The sequence below is a fragment of the Tachyglossus aculeatus genome, chromosome 4, assembly GCF_015852505.1.
Source record: "Tachyglossus aculeatus isolate mTacAcu1 chromosome 4, mTacAcu1.pri, whole genome shotgun sequence".
Lineage (NCBI taxonomy): Eukaryota > Metazoa > Chordata > Mammalia > Monotremata > Tachyglossidae > Tachyglossus > Tachyglossus aculeatus.
In genome coordinates, this window is record NC_052069.1 from 99430837 (window position 1) to 99454228 (window position 23392).

The 23392-nt window shown below is 45.6% G+C and overlaps 1 protein-coding gene and 1 non-coding gene across 3 annotated transcripts in view; one reads left to right on the forward strand and one right to left on the reverse strand.

Annotated features, from left to right (window-relative positions):
• The window catches only part of GARNL3 (GTPase activating Rap/RanGAP domain like 3), a 175006-nt gene that overhangs the window by 148963 nt on the left and 2651 nt on the right, over positions 1-23392 (reverse strand). The window lies entirely within an intron of this gene.
• TRNAM-CAU lies at positions 14295-14367 on the forward strand. Its single transcript has one exon. It is a non-coding gene; the product is annotated as a tRNA-Met (tRNA).

Genomic DNA, 23392 nt, shown 5'->3' on the forward strand with positions numbered 1-23392 from the left:
CCTGATTCTCAGAAAGTAGGTAGAGCTACCAAGCTGAGAAAAATTCCTAAGTTCCACTGGAAAAGCAGTTGGAAGCTGCGTGAACAGCTAAATATTCCTCTCTGCAACGTGATTTTATAAAACTGAGCACGTAGCACCCAGATCTATCTTAGCCTGCCTTCTAGCATCCCAGGGTTTGCCCAAGTTCCCTAAGCAAAGTGAACAAGGCCAAACCAGCCCCACTGGCAGACCCAGAGTTTGAACTTCCAGCACAATTGCTCCACTCAGGGACAACCGGGGAAGAAGGAAGTTGTGGTTGTGCATTTATATCCTAGGAAGGTAACAGTAATAATAATAATGGTGGCATTTATTAAGCGCTTACTATGTGCAAAGCACTGTTCTAAGCACTGGGGAGGTTACTAAGGTGATCAGGTTGTCCCACGGAGGGCTCACAGTCTCAATCCCCATTTTACAGATGAGGTAACTGAGGCCCAGAGAAGTTAAGTGACTTGCCTAAAGTCACACAGTTGGCAATTGGCAGAGCTGGGATTTGAACCCATGACCTCTGACTCCAAAGCCCGGGCTTTTTCCACTAAGCCACGCTGCTTCCCCCGGTTTCTCTACCAAGTCTTCTCGGACCTAATAATGGATTTCAGCTCTTTGGTGACTATCCGATGAGGTGCTCAAATGAAATCCTCCTGTTTTGGAAATGATGAAATAAGAGAACAGAATTAGATGTGTTCTTCTGACAATGTGTGGCTGACTGGATCCGATGCAACATCAGAAGAAGTAGTTACGTGCACACATGCAGCAACAGACGTGGCCTGTTAATGCCGTGTGCTTCATTCAGGGGTTAAACCTCATCGCTACACCAATGAGACAAGGATATTCTGGTACCATCTCCCAATCTCCCATCTCCCAGAAGCAGCATGACATATTGAATAGAGTACAGGCCTGGAACTCAGAAGGTCATGGGTTCTAATCCCAGCTTGCCACTTGTCTGTGTGACCTTGGGCAAGTCACTTCACCTCTCTGGGCCTCAGTTCCCCCATCTGTAAAATGGGGATTAAGACTGTGAGCCCCACGTGGGACAACTTGATCACTTTGTATCTATCCCTGCTAGTGCCTAGAACAGTGCTTCACACATAGTAAGCGCTTAACAAATACCATCATTATTATTATTCTCTGGGCCTCAGTTACCTCATCTGTAAAATGGGGATTGAGACTGTGAGCCCCACGTGGGATAGGGACTGTGTCCAATCCGATCTGCTTGTATCCAACCCAGCGCTTAGTACAGTGCCTGGCACATAGTGAAGCACTTAAATACCATAATTATTATTATCTAGCATCCAGCCGGAAGCATTGCAAAATACCTGAAATGCATTTGTTTTTTTAAAAAAATTCTCACTATATTCCATAGAAGATATTTTCCTTTTGGCATGGGCTCACAATCTACTTTACTACCAACCCAAGATAAACCAAGTTCCAAAAATTCTTTAGATCACTGACCTCCTGATGTGCCAAGTGACTTAGTTCTAGGAATCTAGTTTGCAGAAATGACCACTTCCATTTATTCTGGGCTGCATGCAACAGGGTGTAGAAACTTCACTCTACCATCCACCCAATCAAGGGCAGCTGGAAGCCCCAGGCTTGGTGGATTCACAGTGAGTGCTGAGCACCAGGCCAAAGTTCCCCAAAAAGCACATCAGCAAAATGCTTGGGTGCAAGTTTATGAATTTATGTGTTTTCTTTGTTGGCATTTTTAGTTAAACTCCTCACTAGGCCATGCTGGTGCCATGAGAAGACAAGGATACAAAGGCTAAGGCCTCTAGGCAATAACTGGTTTATTTTATCTGTGTTCTCTTTTTCTCTGTCCTCCCACTTGTCTTCCCTATCCTTGTGAGTCCTCTGTAGGTCAGGGACCTTGTCTGAATTAGTGTGCGTCTATTATCCCCAGGGTGTAATACAGCACATGGTAAATCCTTATAAATGTTATTGCTATTATTTCATTTGAAGATGAGGCTCATGGATGTGAGTGTGGCTGAGAGGCTGATGTGGGAGTGACAGTTGTGACCACACCTAGAACACACACAAAGACGGTCCCTCCTGTGTTAATGTATGTGCTAGGCCTAGTGGGATTTTCATTTTTGCCTCAAGGGTCATGAACCCTGTGAAACCTCTGTTGAGGTGGGGTAAAAAGAGAAAGAGAGGGAGGGATGGAGAGAGAGAGACAGAGTGGGAGAGGGAGGGGGAGAGGGAGAGAGAGAAAGAGACTCCTCTTTGATTGCAATCTTGCAGTCTGCTACAAGGATCTCACAGCCTTCAACTGTGACATCCTGCAGTCTAAGGCTGTAAATTCCTGTACTCTGAAAGTATTTCCTCTGTATCTCTGCTTTTGGTCTCCCCCATTTTAGCTTGCCAGACAGCAGCTGTTAGGCCTTTCTCATGTCATCCAATCTCCTCCATAGCCACTGTTGCTGCTGCCACCATGGCTGAAGTAATCACTTCCAGATTGTGTCTGCCAAAGTCTCTACGACCCGGCTCCACTCTGAAAATTTCAGGGCTCATCACCAGCGATGGTGGGAGTCCCGTCGGCCTGCCTGGGCAGCAGCAGCTAAAGCAGTGCTACTGTGATCTAGTTGGCAGTGGTAATAAGTACACTCAGGTCTCCAAGAATGCAAGGTTTACATTCTTGACAAACCAAAAAAACTTGCATTATAGTACACACACCTGACCATCATCGGACACATGAACAGAAACGATGTTCCTTTGATTTAAACATTGAATTTCATTCTGCCCAGATACACTCATGTTGTCAGAAGAAAGTTCCTTAATTCCCAATAATAATCCCTACATAAGCACATTATGAAAACACCTAAAGCGGAAGAACTGAATTCAGGGTCTATCCGAGGGTGGGTGAATGTTTGTATGGGGGCAGTGGCCCCTGCCCCTCTTCCCATCTCTGACCTTGTCCCTTGCTTGTTTTTTTTGTCCAATCAATAACAACACGTACTAGTCACAATATGTGAATCATTGCATTGAATCGTGCATTGCCATGAGAAGCAGCGTGGCTCAATGGAAAGCTCACGGGCTTTGGAGTCAGAGGTCATGGGTTCAAATCCCGGCTCCGCCAACTGTCAGCTGTGTGACTTTAAGCAAGTCACTTAACATCTCTGTGCCTCAGTTACCTCATCTGTAAAATAGGGATTAAAAAACCTATGAGCCCCCCGTGGGACAACCTGATCACCTTGTAACCTCCCCAGCGCTTAGAACAGTGCTTTGCACATAGTAAGCACTTAGATACCATTATTATTACTATTATTGTAATGAAGCAGCATATCCTAGTTGAGAGAGCACTGGCCTGGAATTAAGAGGACAAGTGTTCCGAACCTGACTGCCACTTGTTTGTTGTGTGACTTGGGGTAATTTATTTCATCTCTCAGTGCCTCAGTTTCCTCATTTGTAAAATGGGGATTAAAATTTAGTCTCTCCAATTAGACTGTCTGTCTCCCCTGCTCCACTATAAGCTTCTTTTGGCTAAGGACCATGTCCACCTATTCTACTGTACTTTCCCAAGCACTTAGTATGGTGTTCTGTACACAGCAAGCACTCAAATACTATAGTGAATGATTGATCTGCAGGTGGTTAGCCTATCTCTTCGGTGTGGGAGATGAAGGCAGAGGGAGGAGGAGGAAAGCTGTCGTTGTGCAGGTTGTCCTGTTTGCTTTTGGAGTGGTAGGGACTTCAGAAAAAAATAGTATTCGAGCTTCTGGTGATTTAGTTTCTTGAGACGCAGCATGGTCTGGTGGATAGAGTACAAGCCTGGAAGTCAGAAGGACCTGGGTTCTAATCCCAACTCCATCAGGTGTCTGCTGTGCGACCTTGGGCAAGCTACTTCACTTCTCTGGGCCTCAGGTACTTCATGTATAAAATAAGGATTAAGACTGTGAGCCCCACATGGAACATGGACCGTGTCCAACCGGATTAGCTTGTATCTACTCCAGCACGAGAAGCAGCGTGGCTCAGTGGAAAGAGCCCGGGCTTTGTATTCAGACATCATGGGTTCAAATCCCGGCTCCGCCAATTGTCAGCTGTGTGACTTTGGGCAAGTCACTTCACTTCTCTGTGCCTCAGTTCCCTCATCTTCAAAATGGGGATTAAGACTGTGAGCCCCACGTGGGACAACCTGATCAGCTTGTATCCCCCCAGCACTTAGAACAGTGCTTTGCATATAGTAAGTGCTTAACAAATACCATCATCATCATCATCATGACTTAGTACAGTGCTTGGCACATAGTAAGTGCTTAACAAACACCTTAAAAAAATCCCTCATCAAAATTTGCTGGTACATGACCACAACAGATGCATCACACGTAGGTAAGTATGTCGATTCTGCCAGCTTTATCATTTTCAGCATTCAATTAGCAGCCTCCTCAAGGGTAGGAGTTGTGTACTTTTCATTCAATCGTATTTATTGAGCACTTACCATGTGCAAAGCACTATTGGGAGAGTACAATATCCCTGACCAAAACAAGCTTACAGTCTTTTTCGATACAATGAGCTATAAGTCAGGAAGGACGTACCATCTCCTCACAACCTGAGCCCCCTGGAGTGATCGATCTCTTCCCTTTCCCCACATCCTGCCAGGTTGGAGAGCTCCTCTAGACTGTAAGCTCGTTGTGGGCGGGGAACTGTGTCTACCAACTCCATTATATTGTATTCTCCCAAGCGCTCAAGACAGTGCTCTGCACACAGTAAGCACCCAATAAATATGATTGATCAATTTCCTTTCCTTAATGATCTCCAAGCCTGGAGCACACAGTGGGGAAAAAAAAAAATCACAGTGGCTGGAAGCTGCTCCCTTGGCCTCTTTCCTCAGGAGCAAAGCCGCCTCGGGGGTAGCCTGCGCTGCCTCAAATGCAACCTCGAACCCGGCCTGCTTTCCTCCAGGCCGGCAGGAAGGACAGAAGCAGCGGTGCCAGCAGCCTGCCACCTCCACCAAATGGAGCACGTAGGGAAGCCTTCATTCATGGAGGTCACCGTGGCTGCGACTGTTGGATTCTGAGCCGCAGGAAGCCCCAAACTCTTCTCTTCCACCCGCAATACTTCACAGTTTTTATTTTGTCTTTATCCCCAGGCTTCTCTTTTTCGCTTTATCTTTCTTTATATGTCTGTCACCAGTCCCCTTTCCTCTTTTATACTTGAGTTGTGAGGGCCAGGGACCGTGTCTCATCTGCATTTGTGTCTTCTTTCTCAGTGCTTAGTATATTGCTTTGCACCTGATGAGCACCTAATAGATACTATTACTACTCAGTAAATCACGAGCTTCACCAAAGCCCTGAATTCTACCATGTGCAGCTAATAAATGTTTCTCTGTCACATAAGCACAGCTTAAGAAATATTGTTTTCCCTGCTAAAAGCAGAAGTGATTTCAAGAGCAGGGACCACACACAGCCTTTTACAATTTTTACCAAATTCCCTTTGTCTACTGGATTCCATCTGTTGTCAGAACATCAACTCTAACAGCCAGACATGCTGTTTGTTTCTCATATTAACTTGAAAGCAAACTAATTTAACCAGCCTTACCCCACAGAAGGAAGCTGGCTTGCATTAATTTAAAATGCTGCAAGACTATTAGTGTTTTCCCTCCTTCCTTTCCGGTAAGAGCAGACATCTGCTATCATGAAAATTAATTTTGTCCCATTGCCTCTCTGACCCCATCATGCCATCCTGATACCAGACAGTTATTTAATAGTCCTGCCCAGGAACACGGCTGTTTTCGAGAAGAAAGCTGACAGGGGATTTGTTTGCGATTAAATACTCGGGGGCCTGCCAGACAAAATAGAAAAATAGCGTGGCAGGGATGGAGGAAAGATTAGAGAAACAAGGCATGAAACAGCTCCCATTAAAACAAGGGTGGAGGAAAACACATGACCCGCCTGAAGAGATGTTTCCTGGCAAATATCAATGACACAAAAGTAAGGAAAAGCTGTTCAATATGGGACTGTGGGTAGACAAATTATTTCTTCTGGAAACAATAATATACAGTGAAGTCATTTCAACAAGCTCTGAGGGAACCCCAGAAATCCCTTTATTTGGAAAGTCTTTAAGACTGAAGTAGCCCCATCTGTATGCATGCACGCTCGCACACACACACACACACACACACAAACTCTCTCTCTGTCTCTTTGGGTTTTTATGGTATTTATTAAGTGCTTACTATATGCCAGGCACTGTGCTAAGTGTTAAACAGGTTGGACACAGTCCATGTCCCATATGGGGCTCTCAGTCGTAATCCCCATTTTACAGATGAGGTAACTGAAGCACAGGGAAGTGAAGTGACTTTCCCAAGATCACACAAGATCTTGGGTAAGATCACCCAGCAGACAAGTGGCTCTATCCATTAGGCCATGCTACTTCTCACCAGTACACCAACAATTAGCACAAAGTTGTCCTTCGGTTAGAAGATGATGCTAACGACAGTGAGAATGCATCTCAGTGGGAGTGCCTTTGAGAAAGAAATTCTTGCACAAGTACACACAGAGAGAGAGAAAGAGACATATACAGAGTATATGTGAACACATGAAATAAAAGCAAAAGCACCTTACCATTTTCAAGGAAAAAAGGAGAGTACTGACTGTGAAAGCTAGCGGGAATCTTACTTTCCACTGTCAGCAGGATTCTAGCCAGAATCCTCCTGGAAAGACTACTGAGGAGTAGACAGCCAAGCATTACCTGACTCACAGTGTGGTTTCAGGCCAAAATCTAGCACATTAGAAATAATTTTTGCAGCACGACAGATACTGGAAATAGGCAGAGAGCAATGCCAAGACTTAGACCTTTCAAAACCACTCTTGACCCTATCAAAAGTCCAGGATTCTGGCAACTGCTAGGTCAATCTGGCTGTCCAGAGAACTTCACCAAGATCTTTAAACTACTCCTCATAGGCAGAGTCAGTCTAGGCAGTGTCGACAATGACTTATTTGACCCTTTCCCCATCGCTGTCAGAATGAAGCAGACTTGTGTGGTAAGTTCAGCACTGTTCACCTTATTCTATGCCACCAGGGTCGTGGAAGTCAAAATTCAAAGACACAGTCATTCAGGACCCGCTACATGCAGACGATTGTGCTTCAAGCCAGTACACAAGACAAGCAAATCATTAGGCATTGCTTTGCAGATTTGACAGAGCTATGGCCTGACAAAATGCGAAGAAAGCTGAAGCTGTGAACAAGCCTACCTCTAAGCTACAAGCCTACAATTCTACACACTACCAAAAGTCTTCATTGGCAACCCAGATTGTGCTACTTCGAAGGTCCATATCCAATAGCGAACAGATAATCAACGGTATTTACTGAGCACTTGAGTGCCCTATGCTGTAATAAGTGCTTTGGAGAGCACACAAGGGCCAGACACAAATTCTCCATCCTCAAGGACTTTACAGTTTAATGAGGCAGATGGACGAAAAAGTACTTATATAGAGTGAAAATGGGAAGAACAAGGATAAAGCAGAAAAGAGAACACGTGTCAGGATGAAACAGCTGAAACTGAATATGCAGAAATGTTAAATACTAAAAAAAAGGCTGTTAATCAGAGGAGGCTTCCTGGAGGAAGTAGCATTTGAGGAGTGCTTTGAATGTGGGGAAAGCTGTTATCTAGCAAATTTGGGAGGAGAAAGTTCCAGGCTAGGGAAACAGTGTGTGTGAAGCATCAGAGAAAGGAGAGTCAAAAGACAAAGTAGAAAAGAGAATTAAAAAAAAGTCTGATTTGATTGGCCATGCTACAGTGGAGTAGCCCGAGGGTCTTGGACTTTTTAGGACAGCTGAATTTGCTAAACAGTTGCCAGAGCCCTGGTCTGGTGATAGTGTCAAAAGCTTTAATAGGCCTATGAAAACAGCAGAGATGGTTGTGATGTTGCTGTCTGCTCTTTTCCTGTATCTGTCATGCGGCAAAAATCATATCTGCTGTGCTACATTTAGTCTGAAGCCACACTGTGATTCAGTTAATGCACAGTTGATTATGTTCTTCGGTAATCCAATCCAAAGGATTCTGGCTAGAAACTTGCAGGAAATGGAAATGAGCCACTCTGGTAGTTTCCATAGTCAGTGCTCACTTCTCTTCCCAACAAGATCATTATATGACTTCTCTGAAATCCCGTGGGATCGATCGCCTTATGTTGAAGAAAAGCTCTTGCCGACACCTCAGCATTAGGTCTCATCCGTTCTAGTAGAGGGATGTAGGCATGCCATTATTCATTCATTCAATCTTATTTATTGAGCACTTACTGCATGCAGAGCACTGTACTAAGAGCTTGGGAAGTACAAGTTGGCAACATATACAGACGGTCCCTACCCAACAACGGACTCACAGTCTAGAAGATTTAGGTGTCTTAGCACTTTTCATTACTTCAAATGTTGGCTCTGTGGCCAGGCCTTGGGTATACACACCCTACAAGCAGATGATACCTGCACATACTCAGTATACAAACATGTGCAATTGCTGGTGGTGCCTACAGATGCAGATACATTGGACACCCATTCACTAAGTTTGTGCAGACTGATATTCAAGACAGATGTTAAGTGCCCAGACAATACATTAGACATAGACTGCAAAGAGACTCCCATGACATCTGCAGACCTAGACAGTACACAGTTCACCCACACCAGTCATAATGATAATAACAATAATAATGGTATTGGCTCAGTGCTTACTATATTCCAAGCACTGGTCTAAGTGCTAGAGTAGAAACAGAATAAGCAGGTCCCACATGGGGTTCACAAAGTAAGTAGGTAGGAGAACTGGTGTTGAGTCACCATTTTGTAGATGAGGGAACTGAAGCACTGAAAAGCTAAGCCACTTGCCCAGTATCACACAGCAGGCAAGTAGTGGAGCTGGGATTGGAAGCCAAGGCTTCTGATTCCCAGGCCTGTGCTCTTTCCACTAGGTCACGCTGCTTCTAAGACATCAGATACACAGTGCCTCCACTCATCGAGTACCAGCGAATCCACACAAGGCACACACTCAAGAACTGTCCTACATCTGACCTCACTGAAGCTCACCAAGCTAATAGGAATGTGAGGAAAGGAAAAGGTCCACCATGGCAGAGACACTCCCAAGGGAAGACACTAAGCCCCTGTTGCCTGATGACCAATACAGGTCCCCAAGCCAGGGTCAGCTTTCTGTTGAGTGAGAGTAGAGGGAAGGGAACTGTCAAAAGCCTGTCTGCAGAGAAGAGGCTGGGGGAGGGAAATCCTGGGTCATTCCTAAACCTCACAGGGCATATGAAGAGGAGGACAGGACATGCTAAACTAGGGTGAGGTGGAATGGGAGTGGAGACCCAGGGTGTGATGGTAGGTTAACCGTAAAACAGTACTGGGGCTTGAGGGAAACATTCTGAATCATACATTTGAAATGCTTGCTATTAGGAGTTGGGTTGCCTAAATCAAGAGTTTCCTCAGTCAAAAACAGTCAGTCTTTTTCAACCCTTGGGCCATTTATTCTTGATTCAATCCACCCAAGCCCTCTGAGGCATCATCAATCGGCCCTGAAGATTCCTAACTACACTGGGTTCCGCAGCACAACTGCTCAAGGAACCCTAGAGATGAAAGGACCCCAAGGGGTCAGTTGGACCAGCTCCAACTAGCCCAAATTGCCCGGGGCAGATGGAATTTTCTTGCCTCCTTACAAAGAATCAGGGCTGGAGATGCTTCATCCGTCCTCAGAGTCCATTCAATTGAACCAAAAAGCCTTTCTATTCAACCCAAACGGATCCTTCTTTAATTCATCCCATTGTTTTCCTACAGTACCCTTTGGGATAAGGAGAACACAACCAGCATTTCTCAACCGCCTTTAAGTCTATAAATTCCCCCCTTGGCTTTCTCTTCCCCAGGCTAAACAATTCCCCTGATTTCTCTAATGTTCCCCTACTGGGATCTTCGTTCCATCCATTGAATCATTTCTATTTTCTGCTCTTCCTCCTCTCTTAAGAGACAAAATCCAAAATTCAGATCAGACCTGGTCTCCAGCCTTCAATTGCCGAAATCTGAACACAGGGTTGGGTGGAGAAGACATGAAATTTAGGAAACATCCTCATAGACTATAAGCTCCTTGTGGGCTAGGATTGTGTCTACTTACTGTATTGTACTGTATTCCTCTCCCCCTCGTCCCCCTCTCCATCCCCCTCATCTTACCTCCTTCCCTTCCCCACAGCACCTGTATATATGTATATATGTTTGTACATATTTATTACTCTATTTATTTATTTATTTTACTTGTACATATCTATTCTATTTATTTTATTTTGTTAGTATGTTTGGTTTTGTTCTCTGTCTCCCCCTTTTAGACTGTGAGCCCACTGTTGGGTAGGGACTGTCTCTATATGTTGCCAACTTGTACTTCCCAAGAGCTTAGTACAGTGCTCTGCACACAGTAAGTGCTCAATAAATACAATTGATTGATTGATTATATTGTACTCTATTGTACTCCAAGCATTTAGTACAGCACTTTTTACACAGTAAGCACTCAATAAATACGATCGAATTAATTTTCTGTATTCTCCCAAGCACTTAGAACAGTGTTCTGCTATCAATAGTATTTACTGAGTGTTTACTGGGTGGAGGGCATGGTACTAAGCACTTGGGAGAGTACAATACAATAGAGTTGGTAGACATATTCCCATTCCACAACGAGTCTATAGTCTAGAAAGGACAGCGCAAGTGCTCAATAAATGCCACTGAATAATTGTTTTTTATTATCTCTGGGAGAGCTAGGCATACATGTGATATCATTCATTGCAATGCTATGGTTTGTTACCTTTGCCCTCAGGGCCAGCTCCTCCACAGACACAGAAATACAAACACCTGATCTACAGTCCTACCATTTCCCTGGGAGATTGATTTCTTTTTTCTCTTATAGGTATCAAACTAATGGCCACCCTTTTAAATGTCAATTTTGTAAAGCATTCTTTTGCATAAGCAATTGCTTTGCTCCTGTGGTGGGTTTGCTTCCAAGCAGTTGAAGTTGAGAGATTCTGCTGCAAGGATTATTCCTGCACTGCACTGTGCTAATGTCATTACTACAGCAAAAGGTTTAATTGAAAATAAAGCACATGCACTTATTATTCATAATAAAGTTCTCATTAAAAATGTATTTTTTAAAAAAACTGCTGCCACATCCCAACCATGCACCTCCAAATCTGCCACACTAGGCTTGGTCCTGGGACCAACTGGGAAATTTGGCTCCATTTCTCATACAAACACAAATAATAATAATGGTTCTTGTTAAGTGCTTACTTTGTGCCAAGCCCTGTTTTAAGCACTGGGATAGATACAACTTAATCAAGTTGGACAAAGTCCCCATCTCATAAAGGGCTCACACTCAATCTCTATTTTACAGATGAGGTAACTGAGGTCCAGAGAAGTGAAGTGACTTTCCCAAAATAATAACTGTGGTATTTGTTAAGCATTTACTGTTTGCCAGGCACTGTACTAAGGGCTGGGGTGGATACAAATAAATTGAGTTGGATACAGTCCCTATCCTGCATAATCCCCTATTTGCCAGGCACTGTACTAAGCGCTGGGGTGGATACAAATAGAGTTGGACACAGTCCCTATCCTGCATAATCTTAATCCCCATCTCAATCCCCATTTTATAGATAGAGGGTTTATAGAAGATTTAGTTCTGGAACTGCTAGATTGTTAGCTCCTTGAAGGCAAGGACTGTGTCCACTACCTGTGTCTCATTCCTGTGCTCTAGTGACCTCCAGTTCCATCCCACCTCACACTCACCAAGTGGGGCTCTCACCTGATTTTATAATCTCTAGTATTGTACATTCCCTTATCCTCTCCAAGTCTGAAATTCCTCTATCAGAACACAACCTCCTTACCTGCTCTTTCCCATACCCTCACCGCCTGCGAATCTGTCCTTTTTACCTACAGAGACCTCCATTCTTCTGACCCCTCTAACGTTCTACAGCCATCCTGCCTTTGGTCTCCGTACTCAAACTGCCAATTCTTGTTGCACAAGTCACTGCACTCAACACCAACCTCTCCACTGAACTGACCTCCCTTTCTCTTCTGTCCCTTCGCCAATCTCATACCAGTAACTCACAGTCCTGGATCACCTCCACAGCACACTTCTTCCCTCCTGTGCCTGAGCTGTGGAGCACTGTTGGTGGAGAGCCAGACATCTCTTTGACCTTGTTCACCTTAAATTCATTCTTATCTGCTTCAATTCAGCCCTCTCCACTGCCCAACATCAATACTTCTTCATAATTCACTTCCACACCCACTGGCCTCGCCAGCTGTTCCAGACATTTAACTTCCTCCTCAAACTTCATATCCCCCGCCTCCACCATCTCTTTCCCCTAATGACCTGGCCACATACTTCATCAACAAAATTGAAACCATCAAGTACGATCTCCCTAAAATCTCCTCTGCTCCTCTCCAATTCCCCCGCCTTCTTGGACTCTCCCTAAATTCCCTGCAGTAACTCAGCCATAGAAGGGATCTCTCACCTCCTTTCTAAATCTACCTTTTCCACTTGTGCTTCTGACTTCATCCCTTCATACCCTTTTTAAAACTCAGCCCCTCCCTTTTTCCCTCCTGAAATCCCATCTTCAACTGTATACTTTCCAAAGCCTTCTCCTCCACTGCTTCCAAACGTGCTTACTTATCCCCATCCTAAAATAACACCCTCCCTTGACCTGACTCCCTCCAGTTGTCAACCCCCTTCCCATTCCTCTGCAAACTCCTTGAGCAAGTTGTCTACACCTGCTGTCTCCACTTCCTATCCTCCAATTTTCTCCTTGATCCCCTCCAATCTGGCTTCTACCTCCTTCACTTCATGGAAACAGCCATCTTAAGGTAACCAATGACATTCTTCTTGCCAAATCTGATGGCCTCTACTCTATCCTAATCCTCTCCGACTTCTCAGCTGCCTTCGACACTGTAGACTACCCCATCTCTTTGAAACTTTATCCAACTTTGACTTCACTGACTGCTCTCTCTTGCTTTTCTTCCTCTCTGACACGTCCTTCTCAGTTTCTTGGGCTGGCTCCTCTTCTGCCTCCCACCCTCTGATACTGGAGGTCGCTCAAGTCCCAGTTCTAGATCCCCTTCTATTCTCCATCTACACCCATTCCCTTGGAGAACTCATTCAGTCGCATGACTTCAAGTACAATCTCTATGCAGGCGATTCCCAAATTTACCTCTATAGCCCCAAACTCTCTCTTTCCCTGCAATCTCATATTTCCTCCTACCTTCAGGACACCTCTACCTGGATGTTCCTCTGACACTGCACACTAATAATGACCAAAACCGAACTCATCTTCCCACGCAAACCCTGTTCTTCTCATGTGTTTCCCCAACACTACAGACAGTACCACTATCCTCCATATCTTATCTTGGCATTGTCCTCAACCCGTCTCTCTCACTCCACCCACATATTCCATCTGCCACCAAATCCTGTCAGGTCTACCTTCACAACATCGCTAAAATCTGCCCTTTCCTCTCATCCAAACTGCTACCATGCTGACTCAAGCACATATCCTATTCTGCCTTGACTACTGCAACAGCCAATATGTTGCCAACTTGTACTTCCCAAGCGCTTAGTACAGTGCTCTGCACACAGTAAGCACTCAATAAACACGATTGATGATGATGAACAGCCTCCTTGCTGACCTCCCAAATTCCTCTCTCTCCCCACTCCAGTTCATACTTCACTCTGCTGCTTGGATCATTTTTATTTAAAAAAATGTTCAGTTCATGTCCCCTCACTCAAGAACTTCCAATGGTTGCTTATCCACCTCAACATCAAAAAGAAATCATTGACTTTAAAGCACTCAGCTAGTCAGCTACATTGCCTCACTGCTCTCCTACTACAACTCAGCCTGCACACTCTGCTCCTCTAGTGCCAACTTACTCACCGTGCCTGATCTCATCTATCTCACCACCGATCCCTTTTCCACATCCTCCCCCTGGAACTCTCTCCCTCTCCGTATATGCCAGACCACCAATCTCCCCACCTTGAAAGCATTATAAGGACACATTCCTCCAAGAGGCCTTCCCCGATTAAGCCTTCTTTAACGTGGCTCCCTCTCCCTCCTGTGTCTTTTATGCACTTGGATCCGTGATCTTTGAGCATTTGCTATTCTCCCCATGCTCAACCCCACAGCACTTATGGCCGTATTTTTAAATATGATAAATTATTCATATTAATGTCTGTCTCCCCCTCTAGACAGTAAGTACGTCATGGGCAAGGATCGTATCTGCTAATTTTGTTGTACTGTACTCTCCCAAGCACTTGTTACAGTGCTCTGCGCCTCCTTAGCACAGTAGGTAGCGCGTCAGTCTCATAATCTGAAGGTCCTGAGTTTGAGCCTCAGAGGGGGCAGAATTTTTAAGCACTTAGTACAATGCTCTGCACATAGTAAGCACTCAATAAATACAATTGAATGAACTCTGCACATTGTAAGCACTCAATAAATACCACAGACTGATTGATTACCTACACAGAGTAAGTGCTCAATAAATACCACCCCTGATTGAAGAAAGGAGGAATAGGGGGTAGGAAGAGGAAGGGAGAGAGAAAATCAAAGACTGAAGAGGAGAGAGAAGAGGAGAAGGATGAGGGGAAAAAGCTAACTAAAGAGGCTCTACCATCAAGCAACCTCGAAATTGACTGAAAGCAAACAGGCTTCAGGGGTGTGATATTTGTGTTTCCAAGCACAACAACTCTCTCCCTCCAGGTGAAGCGGATTAAGTTCTGGTTACTCCAACTCAATCCTACTCATCAGCCTTCTCTGAGGTCCAGTTGGTTTCAATTCGCTCTTGGGGACTGTGGTTTCAGCTCACACCCAAACGTTCTTGGGGATTGTGGTTTCAGCTTACAGCCACAGACCCCTGGGGACTGCCGCTTCACACAAGCAATTCTCTCAAATTGCTGAGCATGGAAGCAAAGGTCCCCGAAGGGCTTGGAACAGCCTGAAGGATCCAGGAGCTCGAATGCTTGTCTAGTTTTCTGAGAAATGCCTCCCTTCCCATTCTTGACACTTCCAGGCCTCTGCCTACTTGGAAGAGTCGAGGTTTTCCCTCCAGGATGTTGCCCACCCTGACTCCTCCTGGGATAGGTGTTTTATTTTACGTTGTCTATGCCCACTCCAGGCTTTACTTCACTCTGCTGCCCAGATCATCTTTCTTTGAAAAAAAAAAAAAAAAAAGCAATACATCCTTGTCTCCCCACTCCTCAAGAACTCCGGTGGTTGCCCATCCACCGCCACAAACAGGGACTCCTTACCGTGGGCCTTAAAGCACTTGGTCAGTCACCCACACGCTCCTCTCCTCTAATGCCATCCTACTCACTGTACCCTGATCCCAACTGTTTCACCACCAACCCCTTGCCTGTGTCCTCCCTTTGGCTTGGAACACCTTCCCCCTTCATAACGGACCACCACTCTAACCAACTTTCAAAGCCTTATTTTAAAAAAATAAATCAAACCTCCTCCAAGAGGCCTTCCCCACCTAAGCACTTATTTCCCCTTCTTCCTCCTCCATCTGTGTCGCCTATGTACTCGGATCTGTACCTTTTAAGCACTTGATATTCACCCCATCCTTAAGCCCCACAGCACTTATGTACATAGCTATAATTTATTTCAATGTCTGTCTCCCCCTCTAGACTGTAAGCCTCTTGTGGCCTGGGAACAATAATAATAATCATAATAATGGCATTTGTTAAGCACTTGCTATGTGCAAAGCTCTGGTCTAAGCGCTGGGGAGGTTACAAGGTGATCAGGTTGTCCCACGGGGGGCTCACATTCTTTATTCCCATTTTACAGATGAGGGAACTGAGGCTCAAAGAAGTTAAGTGACTTGCCCAAAGTCACACAGCTGACAAGTGGCGGAGCTGGGATTAGAACCCACAACTTCTGACCCCTAAACCCGTGCTCTTTCCATGGAGCCATGCTGTGTTTACCAACTCGGTTGTATTGTACTTTCCCAAGCACTTAGTTCAGTGCTCTGCAAAGAGAAAATGTTCAATACTATTGATTGATTAAATGGTAAATGCAAGGAGGTGATCGACGCCCCAGGAAGGGGAATTAGCCACCAGGGGTCCCACAAGTCTATTTTGGGACTCTGCTGAATCCCTGCTCATGTTAATAATAATACTAATAACAGTAATAATAACAACAATGGTATTTGCTAAACATTTACTATAAGCCAAGCACTGGGATAGATACAACTTAAAAGGTGAGAGAACAGTTCCTGTCCCACATGGGTTCACAGTCATGGGTGTATAGTCGAAGTAGGAGGGAGAAAAGGATTGAATCCCCATTTTACAGATGAGGAAACTGAGGCAAAAAGAAGTCAAGTGACTCACCCAAGATTACACAGCTGGCAAGTAGCCGAGCTGCGCTGGCAGCCAGGACTGTACGCTTGCCTTTAGCATCAGTAGGAAGAGTTCTCCATGGGCTCCAGTCTGCTTAAGTACTGGGCCACACCTCCGGCCTTAGCGTTGGCCTGGGCTGCACTGAAAAATTCCATAGGAATATCCCACTTTCCTGGGCTCGTTTCCCTAACCCTAAAGCAGAGGAAGAGGGCTTCACTGGACCCCACCCTCATCTTTGGGGAGCGTGAGGGGAAGGTACAGTCCTTGCCCTGACAGAACTTACACATCTGTTTCTGGAACCAAAGAAAGAACAAAAGCATGGATACCTTTCCTTTCAGACGTTCACCTACCCGAACAAGGACCTTCCCAAGTACACACAGTATGTAGATACAAATGTTTGCACCTAGTGGAGTGGGAATTCAGGGGCTGGAATGCCAAAGGTAAATGTAGAGTGAGGAACTGAGGATTTTTCAACATCCTCCACTTATCCCAAGCAATCATGCCCAGCCTGGATTCCCAGCAACCCTCCCCTTCCCGGACGCGCAAATCTTGATGCATCACTTGTCTACTGTGTGACTTTGGACAAATGACTTAACTTCTCTATGCCTCAGTTACCTCATCTGTAAAATGGGGATTAATACTTTGAGCCCCATGTAGGACATGGACTGTGTCCAATCTGATTAACTTGTATCTATTTACCCCAGCACTTAGTACAGGACCTGGCACAGAGCAAGTGCTTAACAAATATCATAAAAAATATATATGCTCTCAATGCTGCCCTCTTCACCACACCCTACTCCCATGCCCTCCAGGCCCTCTGTGGACCTGACAACCCCCAGTTGTGGATCACCCCCACAATAAACTTCTTCTGCTCTTGCGGCTGAGCACTGTTGGCAGAAAGCCAAACTCCACTCTGACATCTGCTACTTCAAATTCACCTCCACTTGATAAAATTTCATCTTTTCTTCTGCTCAGCAACATCACTTCTCTTGCCTCATCAATTCCCATGCCTATCACCCCCACCAATTATTTCAGACCTTTTAACTCTCTTCTTAAAGTCCCAGGGCCACCCATCTCCTCAAGTTGCAGAGTTGCCCTCTCCAACCACTTCCTGAATAAAATGGAAATCATCAGATAAGAGCTCCCAAAGCCTCCTCTGGTAAAAAAAAAATATATATATATTTTCTGGATTCCCCTGCAACTTCCAACTATTTCCCCCATGTCCTATTCCTTTTTGTCCCCAAACTTCTCAAATGGGCTGATGACACCTACTGCGCCTCCACTTCCTCTCTTTCAACTCCTTGACCCACTACAACCTGGCTTCCAGCCCCTTTACTCCACAGAGATCTCACTCTCTGAGTTCACTCTGGAGATCTCTTTCTTTTCAAATCTAATGGGTTCTACTCTATCCTAATCTTTCTTGACATCTCGGCCATATTTGACCATATTGCCCACTCCCTCCTCCTGGAAATGCTATCTGTGTTTTGTACGAGCAGTGTAGCCTACTATCAACTATCATCTCTATGCTGATGACACCCAAATCTACATCTCTGCCCCTGCTCTCTCCCCATCCCTCCAGGCTTGTATCTCCTCCTGCTTTCAGGACATCTCCATCTGGATGTCTGCCCGCCACCTAAAACTCAACACGTCCAAGACTGAACTCCTTGTCTTCCCTCCCAAACCCTGCCCTCTCCCTGACTTTCCCATCTCTGTTGATGGCATTACCATCCTTCCCGTCTCACAAGCCCGCAAACTTGGTGTCATCCCCGACTCCGCTCTCTCGTTCACCCCTCACATCCAAGCCGTCACCAAAACCTGCCGGTCTCAGCTCTGCAACATTGCCAAGATTCACCCTTTCCTCTCCATTCAAACCGCTACCCTGCTCGTTCAAGCTCTCATCCTATCCCGTCTGGACTACTGTATCAGACTCCTCTCCGATCTCCCATCCTCTTGTCTCTCCCCAATTCAATCCATACTTCACGCCGCTGCCCGGATTGTCTTTGTCCAGAAACATTCTGGGCATGTTACTCCCCTCCTCAAAAATCTCCAGTGGCTACCAATCAACCAACGCATCAGGCAGAAACTCCTCACCCTCGGCTTCAAGGCTGTCCATCACCTTGCGCTCTCCTACCTCACCTCCCTTCTCTCCTTCTCCAGCCCAGCCCGCACCCTCCGCTCCTCTGCCGCTAATCTCCTCACCATGCCTCCTTCTCGCCTGTCCCGCCGTCGACCGCCGGCCCACATCATCCCCCTGACCTGGAATGCCCTCCCCCGCCACATCCGCCAAGTTAGCTCTCTTCCTCCCTTCAAGGCCCTACTGAGAGCTCCCCTCCTCCAGAAGGCCTTCCCAGACTGAGCCCCCTCCTTCCTCTCCCCCTCCTCATCCCCCCCGTCTTACCTCCTTCACTTCCCCACAGCACCTGTATATGTGTATATATGTTTGTACGTATTTATTACTCTATTTATTTACTTATTTTACTTGCACATATCTATTCTATTTATTTTATTTTGTTAATGTTTTGTTTTGTTCTCTGTCTCCCCTTTCTAGACTGTGAGCCCACTGTTGCGTAGGGACCGTCTCTATATGTTGCCAACTTGTACTTCCCAAGCGCTTAGTACAGTGCTCTGCACACAGTAAGCGCTCAATAAATACGATTGATTGACTGATTAGTGGAAAGAACACGGGTCTGGGAGACAGAGGATCTGAGTTCGAACCCCAGCTCTGCCACGTGCCTGCTGTGTGACCTTAGGTGTCACTTCACTTCTCTGTGCCTCAGTAACCTCGTCTGTAAAATGGGGATTCAATACCTGTTTTCACTCCTATTAAGACTGTGAGTCCTGTCTGGGACAGGGTCTGTGCCTGACCTGATTATTTTGCATCTTCCCTAGTGCTTAGAACAGTGCTTGACACATAATAAAGGCTTAACAAATACCACAGTTATTTTACCAATACAGTTATTTCCTGGTTCTCTTCCTCTCTCGGGCCATTCCTTCTCTACTTCTCTCACCAGGTCATTCATTCGTTTAATCATATTTATTGAGCGCTTACTATGTGCAGAGCACTGCAGTAAGTGCTTGGAAAGTAGAATTTGGTAACAGTTCTTCCACTCCTCACTCCCTAACTGTGAGGTGTCCCTCAACTCTCTGTCCTGGGACCCCAACTTTTCTCACTGTACCCTCACATCAGCTCCCATGGCTTCAGCTACCACCTCTGCACAGATGACTCCTAAATCTACCTCTCTAACTCCACCCTACCCCATACCAAACAGCTCTGCAGCTAAGCATAAAGGATGGTGAGATTTAAGAACGTGTCACTGAAAACCCAGTTGGCCCGCGTGCTGCTCTAACATTGTGGCTAGAGCAGTAAGCAGAGCCCCCTGGGGAACTACCCAACATAAACAGTCCTGCTCAACATAAACAGCCATGCCTCTTCCCAGAAAACCGCACACAAAGTTCAGAAGCAGAGGATCATTTCTCTAACTCAAGAAAAGCAGCGTGGCCTAGAGGAATGAGCACGGGCCTGGGAGACAGAAGAACCTAGGTTCTCATGCCGGCTCTGTCATTTGCCCGCTGTGTGACCTTGGGCAAGTCACTTAACTTCTCTGAGTCTCAGTTACCTCACCTGTAAAATGGGGATTAAGAACGTGAACACCATGTGGGACAGGTACTGTGCTCAACCTGATTCACTCGTATCTACCCCAGCGTTTATATTAATGCCTGTCTCCCCCTCTAGGCTGTAAGCTTGTTATGGGCAGGGAATGTGTCCATTTATTGTTGTGTTGTACTCTCCCAAGCGCTTAGTATAGTGCTCTGCACACAGTAAGCGCTCAAATACGATTGCATGATTGAATACAACAGGATATATAGACATGATCCCTGCTCTCGAGGGTCTTGCCATCAAAATGAGGGCCACCAAAATTACAAATAGGAAAGATAAATAAAAGTATAAAGATGAATGAACAACTGTACTGGAGGTTTTGTGTACTGCCATGCTTATCTGGTATGGAAGCAGTGAAATGAGTTTAGGGATGTATGGTAGGGAAATAAATCATTCAGGAAAGGCCTCATGGGAAAGATGTGATTTCGAAGGATCTTGAAGATGGGGAAAGCAGTGGTCTTTTGGTTGTGAGGGGGTGTTTGTGCGGGGGGCGGGGGGAAGGGGAGATGAGCAGGAGGACGGCAGTTGGAGAGATGATCAAGTGAGCACTGTTAAAGACTTTAGCTTGAAGGAGTCAAGAGTGCAGACTTGGGTGTTGTGGGAGAAGGGATTGGATAAATAGGAAGGAGAGAGCTGACTGAACACCTTAAGGTCAGTAGGCTGGGGTTTCTGCTTATTGCGGAGGGGAATAGGCAACCACTGGGAGTTTGAGGAGTCAGGAGGAGAAAGCATTGAGCGACGAGGACAGAAACTGAACTGCCCAGGGTCAAGAAGGGATTTGGAGGGAATGGAGGCAATGGATGGCACAGTACCTGCTCAGGGAATTTGAACAGGAATGGGAGGAGGGAAATAACAGGGTGCAGTGGGATCCAGATAAAAGTTTTTATTTTTACAATAGGGGAGATGAGGACATGTTTGAAAGCAGAGAGAAGGGAACTATCATAGAGTAAGCAGTTGAAGATGGTAGCCAGGGAGAAGTGTGTTTTGATAAAGCGAGAAGGAATGATGCTGAAGGCGCAAAGGAAGCGTACAGACTTTGAAAGAGGGTGGGAGAGCTCTTGAGAGATGGCTGAGAAGGATGATTGAGTAGAGAGAATGGGAAAGGAGGTTTGGGGAGGTCATGGTTGATGATTTTGATCTGTTAAAGTAGTGGGCAAGTACACCAGGGGCAAGGCAATGGGGTGGAGCCAGCACTTCTCCAGTGAACTCGACAGCTCCCATAATATTTATACACATTTTACACAAACCCTATTGATCACTAACTCATGAACAAACCCCTTTCCCTTCTTCCTCCTGTATAACTTATTTTAACATCTCTCCCCCAATAGATTGTAAGTTCCCTGAGTGCAAAGTTCACATCTATGACTGTCTTGTAGTCTCCTAAGTGCTCTACACAAAGTAGGCACTCAGTACTACTGACTGCCAGTTTAGGCCTTGGCTGGCATGCTTGCACACACTGACACAATCTCAACATTAGTACCATTATCTTCAAAACCCCAAAGTCAGAGAACATATACAAATTTCTTGTTTTCAAATGTAGGAAGGGGAGATGACACAAGCTTCATGTGAAGTGTAGGCAAGGTGGAACAGCCATGGGACGGCACAGTCAGCAAGTGTGAATGCCCCGCCAAGTGCAACAGTTTCAAATCAAATATCACAGCAACACAAGCAATCTCCCAGTCACCCTTGTGTTTGGGGAGAAAACTGGTCAAGACAGATTGGCTAGATGACAATTTTCTATGGATCTGGTGATTTTATTCTATTTGTGCATATTTATTCTATTTATTTTATTTTGTTAATATGTTTTGTTTTGTTCTCTGTCTCCCCCTTCTAGACTGTGAGCCCACTGTTGGGTAGGGACCATCTCTATATGTTGCCAACTTGCACTTCCCAAGCACTTAGTACAGTGCTCTGCACATAGTAGGTGCTCAATAAATACGATTGAATGAATGAATCTGCCCCTTTTTGGACCCAGCTTTGTCTGCTCCCCTGAGCTAGGGCCCATCAAACCCTTTGCATTTCCCTTGGCACTCCTTTAGTCTCCTGAAAGGGTAAGGTGACTATTTCATGGGGGCAGGGAGTTCAAACTAGGGCAGAAGGCAGGCCCAAATGGCCAGGAAAGACCACCAAAAGATAGAGCAGAGATGGATTAAGACACTAGGCAAGGAAGAGATGGATGACCACACACAAAAAGAACACCAAACATACCCATGCCACACACCCACCTCCAGAATCCACCTCTTCCTCTCCATCCAAACTGCTACCACACTGATCCAAGCTCTTATCAGATCCCGCCTTGACTACTCCATCGGCCTCCTCACTGACCTCCCTGCCTCCTGTCTTTCCCCACTCCAGAACATACTTCACTCTACTGCCTGGATCATCTTTCTAAAACAAGTTTAGCCCCCCATTTCCACACTCCTCAAAAACTCCAGGCGTTGCCCATCTACCACCACAGCAAACTCCTTACCATTGGCTATAAGGCACTCAGTCAACTCTCCCCCTTGTACCTTACTTAGCGAATTTCTTACTACAACCTAGCCTACACAAACTGCTTCTCTAATGCCAGCCTACTCTCTGTACTGCAATCGCCTCCGTCTCACCACCAATCCCCTTACTCACATCCTCCTCCTTCTGGCTTGAAACTCTTCCCCTCCCCGGGGCCCCATATACGCAGAGAAGCTGACAGATGACTCTCCCTACCTTCAAAGCCCTTCTAAAATCACATCTCCAAGAGGCCTTCCCTGACTTCCTCTATTCACCTTCCCTTATGCGTTGCCTATGCACTTGGATCTCCACCCCTTAAGCACTTCATAGCTACAGCTTCACTATACAGCTATACCCTTGCTGGAGAAGCAGCGTGGCTCAGTGGAAAGAGCACGGGCTTTGGAGTCAGAGGTCGGGGTTCAAATCCTGGCTCCGCCACTTGTCAGCTGTGTGACTTTGGGCAAATCACTTTACTGGGCCTCAGTTACCTCATCTGTAAAAGGGGAATTAAGACTGTGAGCCCCCCGTGGGACAACCTGATCACCTTGGAACCTCCCCAGCACTTAGAACAGTGCTTTGCACATAGTAAGTGCTTAACAAATGCCATCATTATTATTATTACATCCCCCTCCATCAGCACTTATTAAGTGTCTGTATATTCTCCCATTTCCCCATCTGTAATTTACCTTTATATCCATCTACTCTCCTAAACCCTAAACCCTCTTTGTGGGCGGGGAACGTGTCTACCGACTCTGTTGTAACATACTCTCCCAAGCTTTCAGTACAGTGTTCTGCACATGGTAAGCTCTCAATACCACTAGTGAATAAATTATTATTATGGTATTTGTTAAGAGCTTACTATGTGCCAAGCACTGCTCTAAGCACTGG